Below are 16,083 nucleotides of genomic sequence, written 5' to 3'. Positions count from 1 at the left end.
TTTTTGCCCCACTGTATAATTCAAATAAATATAAATAAAAATTCCTATCATTAACTAAATAATTCCTATTTAAAACTAAATACTTACCTTTAAAATAAACCCTAAGCTAGCTACAATATAACGATTAGTTAAATTGTAGCTAGCTTATGGTTTATTTTTATCTTACAGGCAAGTTTGTACTTATTTTAACTAGGTAGAATAGTTACTAAATAGTTATTAACTATTTACTACTACCTAGCTAAAATAAATACAAATTTACCTGTAAAATAAAACCTAACCTGAGTTACACTAACACCTAACCTTACACTACAATTAAATAAATTACCTAAATTAAAAACAATTACCTAAATTACAAAAAAAACACACTAAATTACACAAAATAAAAAATAAATTATAAGATATTTAAAATAATTACACCTAATCTAAGAGCCCTATAAAAAAAAAAAAAAAAACCTAGCCTAAACTAAACTACCAATAGCCCTTAAAATGGCCTTTTGTGGGGCATTGCCACAAATAAATCAGCTCTTTTACCTGTAAAAAAAAATACAAACAACCCCCCAACAGTAAAACCCACCACCCACACAACCAACCCCCCAAATAAAATCCTAAATAAAAAAAAAAGGGCATTTAGCTCTTTTTCAAAAGCCCAAACCCTAATCTAAAAATAAAACCCACCCAATAAACCATTTAAAAAACCTAACACTAACCCCTAAAGATCCACTTACAGTTTTGAAGACCGGACATCCATCCTCAACAAAGCCGGGAGAGGTCTTCATCCAAGCGGCAAGAAGTCCTCAACGAAGCCAGGAGAAGTCTTCATCCAAGCCGGCAGAAGTGGTCCTCCAGATGGGCAGAAGTCTTCATCCAGAAAGCATCTTCTATCTTCATCCATCTGGAGCGGAGCAGGTCCATCTTCAAGACATCCGGCGTGGAGCATCCTCTTCAATCAAAGTCTTCTTCCCGAATGAAGGTTCCTTTAAATGACATCATCCAAGAATTCTATCAGCCAATCGGAATTCAAGGGACGTCATCTTGGATGACGTCATTTAAAGGAACCATCATTCGGGAAGAAGACTTTGATTGAAGAGGATGCTCCGCGCCGGATGTCTGGAAGATGGACCCGCTCAGGATGGATGAAGATAGAAAATGCTGTATGGATGAAAACTTCTGCCGTCTGGAGGACCACTTCTGCGGGCTTGGATGAAGACTTCTCCCGGCTTTATTGAGGATTTGTTGCTGCTTGGATGAAGACTTCTCCCGGCTTCGTTGAGGATGGATGTCAGGTCTTCAAAACTGTAAGTGGATCTTCGGGGGTTAGTGTTAGGTTTTTTTAAGGGTTTATTGGATGGGTTTTATTTTTAGATTAGGGTTTTGGCTTTTGAAAAAGAGTTAAATGTCCTTTTAAGGGCAATGCCCATCCAAATGCCCTTTTCAGGGCAATGGGAACTTAGGTTTTTTTAGTTAGCATTTTATTTGTTTTTGTGTTTGTAGTGTTTGTTTGTTTTTGTAATTTAGGTAATTGTATTTAATTTATGTAATTTATGTAATTTATTTAATTTTTGTGTAATGTTAGGTGTTAGTGTAACTCAGGTTAGGTTTTATTTTACAGGTAAATTTGTATTTATTTTAGCTAGGTAGTTAGTAAATAGTTAATAACTATTTACTAACTAGTCTACCTAGTTAAAATAAATACAAACTTGCCTGTAAAATAGAAATAAACCCTAAGCTAGCTACAATGTAACTATTAGTTTATTTTATAGGTAAGTATTTAGTTTTAATTATAATTAGTTAATGATAGGAATTTGTATCTAGATTTATTTGAATTATATTTAAGTTAGGGGGTGTTAGGGTTAGACTTAGGTTTAGGGGTTAATACATTTAGTATAGTGGCGGCGGCGTTGGGGACGCAGATTAGGGGTTAATAACTAATTTAGGTGGCAGCGATGTTAGGGGTGGAAGATTAGGGGTTAATAATATTTAACTAGTGTTTGCGATGCAGGAGTGCAGCTGTTTAGGGGTTAATATGTTTATTATAGTGGCGGTGGTGTCTGGAGCGGCAGATTAGGGGTTAATTTATTTATTTTTAGTGTTTGCGATGCGGTAGGACCTCGGTTTAGGGGTTAATAGGTAGTTTATGGGTGTTAGTGTACTTTTTAACACTTTAGTTATGAGTTTTATGCTACAGCTTTGTAGTGTAAAACTCATAACTACTGACTTTAGATTGCATTCTGAATCTTGCTGTTTAGGCTGTACCGCCCACTTTTTGGCCTCCCAGAAATAGCTTGTAATAACGACGATATGGAAGTCCCATTGAAAAAAGACTTTTCGCAAATTGCGTAAGTTAATTTGCGTTAAGGCCAAAAAAAGTTTGCGGTGCCCCTAAATCTGCAAGACTCGTAATACCAGCGGTAGTGAAAAAGCAGCGTTATGAGCCTTAACGCTGTTTTTTCACTCATACCGCAAAACTCACAATCTAGCTATTTATTAGGTTTATTGCAATGTGGGTTAATGGTGGATTAGGGGTCAATATTTTTAATAGGTAGTTTGCGATGTTGGGGTTGGCGGATTTAGGGGTTAATACCTTTATTAGGTAGATCATGATGTGGGTGAATAGTTTAATTAGACTTATTGCGTTGTGGGGGGTTGTCAGTTTAGGGGTTAATACTTTTATTATTAGTTCCGATGTGGGTTTGATGGCGGATATAGGTGTTTTACGCGTCAGGTTTATTTTTGGGAGGTGGGTTAGACTTTTAAGGGAGATTTTAATTTTTTTTTTTAATTTCCTTAGGCGCCGGCAGAAATGTGTATTTACGCACATTTCTGAACATCGCTAGTTTATCCAACTTACGGCACTTTATGAACCCCGATGTGCAAGGTGAAATTACGGACGGCGCAGTTTTCAGCAGTTGTGCTGACGCTTGTGCTGTATATGTAATCTCGTCCCCTGTATAAAATATAAAGCAGCCTTTTCCGCAGTATATCTCAGGAAAATATCCCTTTTAATCTTGTGATTAAAAAAAAAGGAAATACCATTCTGAATCCTTTACATTTCAGTGGTTACAGCTTAAGGCATACCTTGTTACTCTTTGATTTGCTATGCTTCAATAAATGTATGTTTTTTTATCCAACAACGGCTCTGTCTCTCCTCTCTGGTACTTCTAAATTGTCTTTTGAAATAAATTTATTTTTAAATTAACCCGTGAACGTACCTTATTTAAGCTACTAATTTTGTAGTGCTCTTACGTTTATTTTATACAGAGATGTCAAAACCTTACCAAAGTGCAAAAAGTATGAATTGAATCCTTGTGTTTCAGTGTAAGAAACATTCAGGACCCATTACATTGAATGTAATAAAAAAAAAAAAAAAACAACTAAAAGATAAAAAAAAAGGTACATTAACCACTAGACATTTGATAAGCATAGTCTAGTCATGGGTGCCACCGTGTCAAATTCTAATTTTCCCTTAATTTCAAGGACCTCCTTCAGATATCTGCAGTGAAACCTAGGTTACAAAATGTTAGCACCTATAATCAGAGGGAGGTGTATTTAGTGTTGAATGTCCCTTAAAATTGTATCAGACATATTTTTTTTAGTAGAAAACCCAAGGTATAGATCATTTTGGTATATTTCATGCCACCATTTCACAGCCAACTACGACCATTTAAATTTTTTAATTTTTTTTTTCACAAACTTTGGGCAAAACTCGTAATCTAGCCATTTATTAGGTTTATCGCAATGTGGGTTAATGGCGGATTAGGGTTAAACACTTTTAATAGGTACTTTGCGATTTTGGGGTTGGCGGATTTAGGGGTAAATACCTTTATTAGGTAGATCGCGATGTGGGTGAATTAGGGGTGAATAGTTTAATTAGACTTATTGCGTTGTGGGGGCTTGTCGGTTTAGGGGTTGATACTTTTATTATTAGTTCCGATGTGGGTTTGATGGCGGATATAGGTGTTTTACGTGTCAGGTTTATTTTTGGGAGGTGGGTTAGACTTAAGGGAGAGTTTACTTTTTTTTTTCTTAGGCGCTGGCAGAAATGTGTATTCACGCACATTTCTGGACATCGCTAGTTTATCCAACTTACGGCACTTTATGAACCCCGATGTGTGAGGTGAAATTACGGGCGGCGCAGGTTTCAGCAGTTGTGCTGATGCTTGTGCTGTATATGTAATCTCGTCCCCTGTATAAAATATAAAGCAGCCTTTTCCGCAGTTTATATCTCAGGAAAATATCCCTTTTAATCTTGTGATTAAAAAAAAATGGAAATACCATTCTGAATCCTTTACATTTCAGTGGTTACAGCTTAAGGCATACCTTGTTACTCTTTGATTTGCTATGCTTCAATAAATGTATGTTTTTTTTATCCAACAACGGCTCTGTCTCTCCTCTCTGGTACTTGGAAATTGTCTTTTGAAATAAATTTATTTTTAAATTAACCCGTGAACGTACTTTATTTAAGCTACTAATTTTGTAGTGCTCTTACCTTTATTTTATACAGGGATGTCAAAACCTTACCAAAGTGCAAAAAGTATGAATTGAATCTTTGTGTTTCAGGACCCATTACATTGAATGTAATAAAAAAAACAAAACAAAAAAAAAACAACTAAAAGATAAAAAAGGGACATTAAACACTAAAGACATTTGATAAGCATAGTCTAGTCATGGGTGCCACCGTGTCAAATTCTAATTTTCACTTAATTTCAAGGACCTCCTTCAGATATCTGCAGTGAAACCTAGGTTACAAAATGTTGGCACCTATAATCAGAGGGAGGCGTATTTAGTGTTGAATGTCCCTTAAAATTGTAGCAGAAATGTTTTTTTAGTAGAAAACCCAATGTATAGATCATTTTGGTATATGTCATGCCACCATTTCACAGCCAACTACGACCATTTAATATTTTTTTTTCCACAAACTTTGGGTTTCTCACTGAAATTATTTACATACCACTTCTACAGTCATAACACAAATGGTTGTAAAATTATCTCTGGGATTCCCTTTGTTCAGAAAAAGCGGAAATGTATTGCGTTGCCATTGATGTTGGCCGCACTAAACATTCTATACTAATACGTGTAGAAAGTGAAGGCTTAGCTTCAGGCGAACCAGCCGGGTAAGTGTTGCAGACGCCGGATGCAGACTTCCGGTGCTGTAAGAAGGGCAGCGAATTCGTTCCGAAATAGGAAAGACAGAGCTATTAGGGTCACGGAAAGGTGCAGGCACTGGTTGGGGACCAAGCCGCCCCCTGGATAAACAATGAAACAAAAATAGGCAGCACAGCGTTGTATTTGCAAGATAAAATAGGATAGGTAAGGACACGCCCCCTTCTTACCTCCTACCTGTGTGTATGTTTGTACTCTGAAATGATATGGATTAAACATCCTATTTTATCTTGCAAATACAACGCTGTGCTGCCTATTTTTGTTTCATTCTATACTAATACTTTTTTACCATTGACTTGTAATATCAGATTGTGCACTTATGTGCCCTATAAATAGATTTCCACTTGTAATCTAAGTCCTAGTTATTTGCAAGCAATAAGTTACTGAGAATTTATTGATGATGAGGTAATTTTTTTATGTTCTTTTAGAGTACTGAGAATTATTTGCATGCTTAACTTTTTAATATTGTGCTATTATCTATTATTTTTATTTTTTTCCTCAGATTCACTCTTGCTGGCACCTTTTTGGATCACCCTCATTGTTTCTATCTTTAATATATGCCTATCCCATAATAGTAAAAAAACAACGTACTAATTCTAATTTTAGGCCAACCGACACTTCTTTACTGTGTGATTAACCCTTAAGGCTTAAAAGGACATTAAACACAAAATATTTACTTCATGATTCAGATAGAGAATACAATTTTAAACAACATCCCAATTTACTTCTATTATCTAATTTGCTTCATTCTTTAAATATATTTTGTTTAAGAAATGAGCCAATCACACAAGGCATCTATGTGCAGCCACCAATCAGCAGATAATGAGCCTATCTAGATATGCTTTTCAGATATCAAAAGAACTAAGCAAATTAGATAATACAAGTAAATTAGAAAGTTGTTTAAAATAGCTGCTCTTTCTAAATCATGAAAGAAAAAAAAATGGGTTTCATGTCCCTTTAAGAGTAGCATTGCACTTTACGAAGCTAGCTAATTTAGTGCTAGATTACAAGTTGAGTGCTAACTTATTGCGCACCTGTAAACGGGTACATTCGCCCATTTATGGGCAGGCAATAAATAACCATATATTACAGGTGGCTGGTTATTGCTACTATGATAAGATTGGGAATGTGACGTCACCAGATGGGGGCGTGGCCTATAGCCATTATAGCAGGGGCATATTACCGCATAGGCCAACAAGGCCGGTGCCAAGGTCGACATCTTTTGGGGGGCGGAACTTTTCCACACCGGCAATGAACTTCATAACACTGCTTAATTTTTTATTTATTTTTTATTCAAGTGGCTTACCGCTGAGGTCACATGACCATTTTAAACCAGCCCGGCTGCACATCATGGGTAAGTTAAACTTCCTGGAAGTCTAGAGTTGAAGCCGGGAGTCACGCACGCGCACACGTGATCTCCCAGGCCAGGCGGCAATGGAGGTGACTGAAACTGAGTCACTAGTCCTGATGTGGAGTGGTGCCGGAGACAGTAACTACTGTGAGCACTGACAGTGAGCTGAGGACAGTGGTGGACTGAGCAACGAACTCAGGTAGGGATACATCCAAATCAGGCTGCCAGCCCCAGAGTCACTTTTGATGCAATTGCGATGCAATTAGTTTCTGACACTGATAGGGTTAGGCTAGAGACTAGTTTATCACAGTTTTTCCCTCCCTAAATTAAGGTTGATTTTTTAAAATATCAATTCACCTTGTTTTAATGTAGCCGGATGTACAGGTTATTTTGATAGAAATTGTTAGCAGACGCCATTCCCCTCCTGAGTACCATAACTAAAGTTAAAGTTTAACCATTTGTTTGCCAACAAAAGGGTAACATTATTACTGAATTACTCTGTAAAATATAGTGCAAAATATGTTAAACACTTCTGCATGCAGATTCCCCTGTATGTATGAGTATCCTGTTAACCTTCCTCTAATATTTAGGAATTGTCATTTAAACTTTAGTCACCTGTGCCACTAACAAATTTGAGTTTTGTTTGTTTTTGTTTGTTGACTAAGATGTCTGTGGATTTGAGTCCAGTTATGTGTGCCTGTCATTGCCACAGTCAGTCATTATGATAAATTCAGCAGTGCCAGATCAGATTGATGTGTATGCAAGCTTTTTACTAGCCCTGGCTGGTGAAAATTTAATTTTAAAATGCAGCAAACAAAAAAAAAAAGTCATATTACTCCCTGGCCAAAAGAGATATATGTCTAATAATGACCTAAATCAAAGTGGGGGGAGGAGGGGGGCAGCAGGATTCTGAGTGCCTAGGGCAGCACAAAACCTAAATACGCCACTGCATTATAGTCTATGTCGCAGTTACTAAGTCTGATGTGTTGTTCAGTCTGTATACTTCTATGCTCTGCAATAAAATAGTGTTGTACCTTATATGCTTTATCCTGCATCTTATGACATGGTGCCAGAAGTACTTGCCTGCCCTTCTGTTTCCTGAATAATGATGATGTTGAAGTTTACCCCACCTGAGCCTTTTCATTTCTCTCAGTCTGCAGCTTGGCCCACATGGCGTCAGCGTTTTCATGCTTCAGGATTGCTTTTAAGCTGGACAAGGAGAGTGGTGAAGTACAAGTTAATTCTCTTTTATACTCTATGGGGAAAGATGTGGAGCCGGTGTTTAATGCCTTTACATTCCAAAAAGGGGAAGAGTTTGACTTTGAAATAGTAATGAACAAGCTCAGTGCTCACTTTGTACCCAAACGTAATGTGATTCATGAGAGGGCCTGTTTCCATAAATGCGCTCAGCGTGTGGGAAAATCTGTGGAGTCATTTGTGTGCTGCTTGTATGAACTAGCTGAATTCTGTGAGTTTGATGTTGCTAAAGAAGAGCAAATCAGAGACAAAATAGTTATAGGAATTGCAGATGCTGAAGTCTCACTGAAGCTACAGTTGGAGGCTGAATTGACGTTAGATGGGGCTATAAGGATGGCTGCCAGAGTAAACTGGTGAAAAAGCAAAGTGCTGACATGAGGTCTGAGAGTATTGTGGATGAAGTGCAGCAGTCCAGGAGAGCTGCAGGTGAAAGGCACAGTGTGCTTGGTAGACTAAGGGCAACAGATAGGCCCAGAAGTGGATGGGTGCAGCAGACTTGCTGCACGTGGTGTAACCGTACCCATGATCAGAATGTCATATGCCCTGCTAAAGATAAAAGTAGAAAGTGTAACATAATGGGCCATTTTGAAGTGGTGTGTAAAACTGAGTCCATTATGGAGATGAAGGTGGATAGTGACCAAGAGGCTCAAGAAGTGTCCTTTGCAGGGTCTGTTGTTGAACGGTCTTGACGAAGATTGGCGGGTTACCCTTACTGTAATGGGAGCCAAGGTTGCCTTCAAGATTGACACAGGAGCAGACATCAATGTTATGTCCTTTGCAGCATTCATAAAACTGCCTCAACAGCCTCAGCTGGCAAAAGTTATAATGAAAATTCATAGTCCTGGTGGCCGCATTAATTGTGTGGGGAAATTTCTTGCCAGTTGTGAGTATAAGCAGAGGAAATTCACCATGTGGGTACATGTAATTAGAGGACAGTGTGTTAACAACCTATTGAGCAGGAAAGCAGCCTATGGTTTGGGCCTTGTCGCCAGAGTAAACGAGATTATGGAAGACATGTTTGGTGAGGTGGGCCTAAATAGCAACCCAGTCAGAATATCATTTAAAGTTGATGCAGTCCCATGCAGCATTACTACTCCTTGTAGAATTCCATTCCCGATCATGCCTCAAGTGGAGAAGGAACTTCTGCATATGAAGAATATGGGAGTTATTGAAGAGGTTGTCAAAGCAACTGACTGGTGTTCCCCCATTGTGCCTGTTGCAAAAAAGAACGGGAAGGTACGCATCTGCGTAGACTTGAAACAGCTGAATGAGGCAGTGAAAAGAGATACGTGCTGCTGATGCTTGAAGACATAGCTCCGAAACTAGCTGAGGCAAAGTTCTTTTCTACACTGGATGCTTCTAGTCGCTTCTGGCAGATACCTCTAGACCCAAAGTGCCGCAAACTGACTACACCGGTAGGTCGGTTTTGCTTCTGCAGACTCCCTTCGGGATCTCCTATGGTCCTGAAATCTTCCAAAGAGAGATGAGTTCCCTCTTAAGGGACCACAAGGGCATGGCAGTCGTCATGGATGGCATTTTAGTGTATGGATCTACATAGGAAGAACATGACCAGAGATTGAGCTGTGTGCTGCAGACCATTAGAGAGTCCAGACTGAAATTAAATAAAGAGAAATGCCACTTTGGAAAATCTGAGTTATGTTATTTTGGGCATATCATCAATGGAGATGGTATCAAGCCGTACCCTGAAAAATCCTTGCTATTGAACAGATGAAAAGTCCTTCTGATGTACACGAGCTGAGAGAAATAGTGGGCCTTGGGAATTATGAGTGGGCCTTGGGAATTATGTGGGCAAGTTCCTACCAGATTTATCCACAGTACTCCCCCCTATCACTGAGTTGTTGAAGAAAGATGTTGCCTGGGTCTGCGGACCTCCACAGGAAAAATATTTTATACATGTCAAGTCCCTGCTGGGGTCTGCCCCAGTGTTGGGGTTCTACAAATATTCTAAAAAGACTGTGGTTAGTGCTGATGTGAGCAGTTATGGTCTAGGGGCTGCCCTCTTGAAACTGAATGAGAACAAACTACAGTCCATTGCCTACTGTTTCCATATACTGACGGTTGCAGAATCAAATTACATCCAAATTGAGAAAGAGTGCCTGGAAGCAGTTTAGGCCTGTGAGCACTTCCAGCACTACCTAGAAGAAATGGAAGACGTTTGCTACCATAATGGAACGTTCTCCAGAACCAAGGTCTTATGTAGTCCTAACTGAAGGATGGACAGTCACATATCAAAATAGAAGACATCTTCAGCCAGTACCTGAGAGTTTGGGACTGGATGCCTCAGAGCCACAGCCGGTGGCATCCCCTGTTTTAAGAGGGGCGACTTCCCCTCAGCAAGACCACAGCGGGGATACTTCTTTGCTTCCAGCAGACTCTCAATCATCTTCTTCTGTATCAGATTATAGTTCATGTAAAATGATGTCAAGTGGAAGAGTGGTGAAACTTCCAGCTACTGAATTAGCACTGTAGTTAGAGCAGAAGAATGGGCAGAATAATCCCATGGTCACTGTGGACTAGGGTAATCTACCTGGATGTCTAAGACAGGATTGTATTTCTTGTTGTTCATATATATTCTCTTATAACTTGTTATTTATTGTATACTAAAAAAAAAAAATATGCTTCTTGTATACCTTGTTATTTGTTGTACAAAATGTGTTTGCTTTATCCTTTGAAAAATGGGATGATGTGATGAGGGAGGGAGTGTGACATCACCGGATGGGGGTGTGAACTATAGCCGTTATAGTCTATGTTGCAGTTAATAAATCTGATGTGTTGTGCAGTCTGTATACGTCTATGCTCTGCAATAAAATAGCGTTGTACCTTTTATGCTGTGTCCTGCATCTCATGACAGCTACTTCAAGCTCGCGGTAGCAATTAGCATTCAGAAAATAAATTAGAGATCAGATTTCTGGTTAATTTTCAAAATAACCACTTTTTGCACCAATTAGTGAACGCTAGTGAATTATTTTACCACTTTGGATTGGAATATGCATAAGGGATTAAATGCCCTACATCTCCTGAGTGTCTGCTTGTAACTTAACTTAACTTAACTTAATAATTAATATAACTTAATAACTAATAAATAACAACACAACACAGTTCTCTGGGTGAAAGACCCATGGGTCGCATTTATTGGTACCAGCCGTGGAACTGGCAGGTAACTTATCCACGGGTGGCGGCAATCGGGGCCTACATCTAACTATGAATAACCCCTTTTAGAAAATGGCCAAGGGACACCGCTGCAGACCACAAGGCGGAGATACTCACGCAGCTTTCATAATTAGGGGTTTTTCCGGCCCAACAATAATCAGCCCGAGCACGCCCAAGCATACCAAGCCTGTGACGTCACCCTGACCGCAATGGCCATTACTCAAACCTCCTTCCAGTCTGCAGCCGTGATCCTGACCACCCGCCAGAGTAGGGTGCAAGCATTATTAACTCTAAACCTGTAGGTCCAGCCTTGACTTGACGAACAGCATGTCAATAACTGGGGAGTTCAAAATTACCGTCCTTGGTCTTAGGGAAGTAGTTCGAGTAACCCTCTTCCGGCCTCAGACACCTAGTCTCGAATAGAGACCTAATGACAAACCGATTGCCGCCTGTTATTTCTTTAACTGAATCAATAGAGCATTACCCGTGCCAATCAGTAATGCCTATCATCGAATCAATAATGCATTACAAGTGCCAATCCGTAATGCATAACAAATCCATCCAGGTGGATACAAAACAAAACAACAGTGCAAAACAAATTCAACAACAGTGCATAACAGGGCTGGGAGGGTGGGGAAAAATCTTCTGGGAGTCCACAGGAACAAAGAGGAAGTAGAATCCCTGTACATCCTTCTATCAGGTTCCTTGGTTATTTGAATCACAACTGCAGAGTCTAAATAAATTATATTTGTTTCACAACTGAAGTACAGGCTATTATATCAGCATAGACTGTTTTATTCAGAGTGATTTTTATAAGTAATGGCAATAAGTCTTTATATGGTTATATTATATCGTTATACCATATAAATATTTAGAGGCTGAAAATAAGTATTATTATTAATAACAACTTTTGACAATAATTGTGCTCAAACCCAAATGTGAGAGATAGTGTTCATTGTAATAATCACTGAGGCATGAGAGATGTGAGACACACAGACTGCAGCTGCTGACAGGGGCGTGACCTGCTGCGAGACACAGCACACAGAGTAAGGCTTGCAGCGTGGCAATCTGAACACAGACTAGTGATTGTAAATGGAGCTGTGAGACACGCTGAGTTGTAAGGAGCTGTATGGCACGCTGAGATGTATGAAGCTGTGTGACGTCACATAAAGTCCGTTACTGTCCGGTATGAGAATGTATTCAAAGGAAGTTCATAGAATTAAATAAAACATTCGTTGCAATTAAAGTAATTTCTGAGACATAAAGTTAGTTTACAAAAGTTCAGAAAGGAAACATGAAATTTGTAAATAGCTGTTACCTAAGGCATCCAAGGTAAATTAGATTTGATACTAATACCGTAGTAGTAGTTGGTAGAATCCTCCTGTTGGAAATTAGATAGCAATTCCTGTAGAGATGAGGAGTTGAATAACTTAATACTTCTTGGAATAGCAATCTTCAGGATGAATGAGACTAGTTGTTATTAGTCCCTTTGTGACCAAACTGCAGCTGGTATTTGTAAATCCAAATGTTAAAGTAGTAGAAGTAAAACTTCTTTTGATAAGTATATAGCTTATAAGAAAGAGAGCACTGGTTTCAGCAAACAATACTCAACAACTAAGCACTTGTTTGGGGCGGGGTGATGCCTTAAGTACAGGTGAGGAAGGTGAGTTGAGGCAAAAAGTAAAAGCAGGACTGGAATCCTTACAGATCCCCCCCTCAAGCAAGCCGACCACGGGTTGGAATTTAGGTCTGTTTGGATATCTTCTATGAAAACGAGCAATAAGCTTTGGAGCATTAATGTGTGCATGAGGTTCCCAAGTATCATCCTCTGGGGCGAACCCTTTCCATCGGACCAGATACTGTAATTCCCCATTATAAAATCTTGAGTCCAAAAGATCATAAACTTCATAGACATCAGTGCCCAATTGAATAGGAGAAGGGGGTAGAAGAGGTACATCAGGTTTATCTCCCAAGTAGGGTTTCAATAATGATACATGGAAAGTTGGGTGGATTGGTAAAGAATCAGGTAGATCAAGCCTGACGGCATTTTCATTGATGATGTGTAGAATTTTGAATGGGCCAAGGAACAACCCAGCCAATTTTTTACTTGGTAAGTGCATTTTAATGTTTTTGGAAGATAACCAAACATAGTCCCCTATAGAATATTTCGGAGAAGCTCTACGACGTAAATCATAAAATTTCTTCTGAGACGCCTGAGCTTGTTTGATGTTATCTCGTAAATGTAGGAAATTTTCAGCTATGTTTTGTGTTAGCACATCAACAGATGGTGAATCATGTGTAGAAGTCGTTTGGATAGTGAATCTTGGATTAAAACCATAGTTGGCGAAAAAGGGAGAGTAATTTGTAGTGCTGTTAATAGTATTGTTATAGGCAAATTCAGCCATGGAGAGAAAGGAAGTCCATTTATTTTGATGATATGAGCAATAGCATCGTAGATATTGCTCAAGCCACTGATTGAGTCTCTCAGTTTGGCCATTAGTCTGAGGGTGGAAGGCTGTGCTTAACCTTTGATCGATTTGGAGTGCTTTAGTGAGTGCTTTCCAGAAGCGTGAGGTGAATTGGGTTCCTCTATCAGTAGTTAAAATGGATGGTAACCCGTGGTATCGTACAATGTGGTTTAGAAATAAATATGCTGTTTCAATGGAAGTGGGTAACTTATGAAAAGGAATAAAATGTGCCATTTTAGTAAAATGATCGGTAACAACTAAAATGGTGGTTTGTCCAGAACTAGGTGGTAGATCAACTATAAAATCCATTCCCAAATGAGACCAAGGAGATTCCAGTACTTCCAAAGGAATTAAATAGCCATAGGGAGGTCTCCTTTCTGGTTTTGATACTGTACAGGTTGTACAATGTTGTATATATTCCTTTATACTGGTTTTCATCGATGGCCACCAGTAACTTCTGGAGATGAGCTCATGTGTACGTTTGATTCCTGGATGACCAATTAGTGGAGGGTCATGATGATCTCTGATTATTTTCTGTCTGAAACGTTCTGGAATATAAAGTTTAGAACCATGGAAGTAAAAACCATCCTGGAGGGTTAGTCTATCTAGTAGGGTTTGGTCCTCTGAAGAAAGATCAGATTGGTATTCCTTATCCTGTTGAGATAGGATAGCAAGGAATCGAGTAGGGGGAAGAATGCTAGTAGGAGAGTCTTCCTGTATAGGTCTTGGATCTCGTCGAGAGAGTGCATCTGCCTTCCCATTTTTTGAACCCGGCCTGTACATGATTTGGAAATTGAAACGACTAAAGTAGAGACTCCATCTCACTTGACGTCCAGATAAAGTTTTATTATTTTGTAGATATTCCAAATTCCGGTGATCCGTATAAATCACTATAGGTAGGGAGGTACCTTCAAGGAGATGTCTCCAGAATTCGAAGGCTCTTTTAATGGCTAGAAGTTCCTTGTCCCCAATGGAATAATTGATCTCTGCTGGAGTCATAATTTTTGAATAGAACCCAACTGGGTGTAGTGGTTCTGTAGGAGACTGTCTTTGGGAGAGGACAGCGCCAAGAGCATAATCTGAAGAATCCACCTCTAGGGTATATTGAAGGTTTGGATCAGGATATTTCAGAATGGGGGCAGATGAAAAGGAATTCTTTAGGAAGTTGAACGCATCATCCTGTTCTTTAGTCCACTGGAAAGAGCAATTAGCACTAGTTAATTTAGTCAGAGGTTTTGCAATTTTAGAAAAATTGCGAATGAACTTTCTGTAATAGTTACTGAAACCAAGAAACTTTTGTAGTTCTTTCCGTGTTGAAGGTGTGGGCCATGATTTTACTGCTTCCACTTTGTTATCTTGCATTTGAATCCCATTTGGGCTGATGGAGTAACCCAGGAACTCTATTTTGTTGGTGTGGAAAATACATTTTTCCAATTTGGCGTATAGCCGATGGACTTGGAGTCTTGCTAAAACCCAACTAACATGTTTGATATGTTCTTCTAGATTTGTGGAATAGATTAAAATGTCATCTAGGTAGACAACAACACATGTGTCAAGGAGATCATGGAAAATGTCATTAATAAAGAACTGGAAAGTTGCGGGTGCGTTAGTTAAGCCGAAAGGCATAACTAGATTTTCAAACAACCCATACCTAGTTCTAAAAGCGGTAAGCCACTCATCCCCCTCACGGATACGCACTAAATTGTACGCCCCTCTCAAATCTAATTTAGTAAAAATCTGAGCATGCCTGAGTCTTTCTATGAGTTCAGGAATGAGGGGGAGAGGGTATCGTTTTTTTATGGTTATTTTGTTCAATTGTCTGAAGTCAATGATAGGCCGAAGAGATTGGTCTTTGTTCCGCACAAAAAACATTCCTGCACCAGCAGGAGAAACTGAAGGACGGATAAACCCTTTCTTTAGATTTTCATCTAGGTAAGTTTTTAGATGATCCAGTTCCGGTTGACAAAGTGGGTATAAATGTCCAATAGGTGGCGTTGTTCCAGGTTTCAGTTCAATAGGGCAGTCGTAGATTCTGTGTGGGGGAAGGGTATCTGCTTCCTTCTTACTGAAGACTTCAGAGAACTGCTTGTACATTTCTGGTATCAGAGTTTCTGATGTGGAGGATAAACTGTGAAAAGAAATTCTATGGCAAGTCTGTTGACAGAAATCAGAATTTAGTTGAACTTTTAAGGATTTCCAATTAATATCAGGTTCGTGTAGCTGTAACCAAGCTAGCCCAAGTACTATTGGGAATAATGGAGAAGTGATTACATCAAAAGTGAGATGTTCATGATGTGTTTTTAATGTAGTGACAGAGAGCGGGATGGTGTGATGTGTAATTGGCCCTGATGATATCTCAGAGCCATCAACCACACGAAGGAAAATAGGAGACAACTTTTTTATCAATGGTATTTTATTTTTAGAAACCAGAGAACTGTCAATGTAGTTTCCTTGTGCTCCTGTATCCAAGATGGCTGGAATGGTCAGTTGTTTATTTGCCCACTGTAGAGAAAGAAGTAAAGAACAATGAAGAGGGTTGTTATGCTTTGACTGGAGAGAAAGATTGGTATGGTACTTACTCTTCTTGTTCTGTGGCAAAGATGGGCAATCCTTTAAAGTATGAGATGAGGATGCGCAATACATGCAGAGGCCTCTAGTCTTCCTTCTGATACGTTC

The sequence above is a fragment of the Bombina bombina genome, chromosome 1 (genome assembly GCF_027579735.1).
Source record: "Bombina bombina isolate aBomBom1 chromosome 1, aBomBom1.pri, whole genome shotgun sequence".
Taxonomy (NCBI): domain Eukaryota; kingdom Metazoa; phylum Chordata; class Amphibia; order Anura; family Bombinatoridae; genus Bombina; species Bombina bombina.
The sequence above is the reverse complement of the archived record's forward strand: the minus strand, read 5'-3'. Positions refer to the sequence as shown.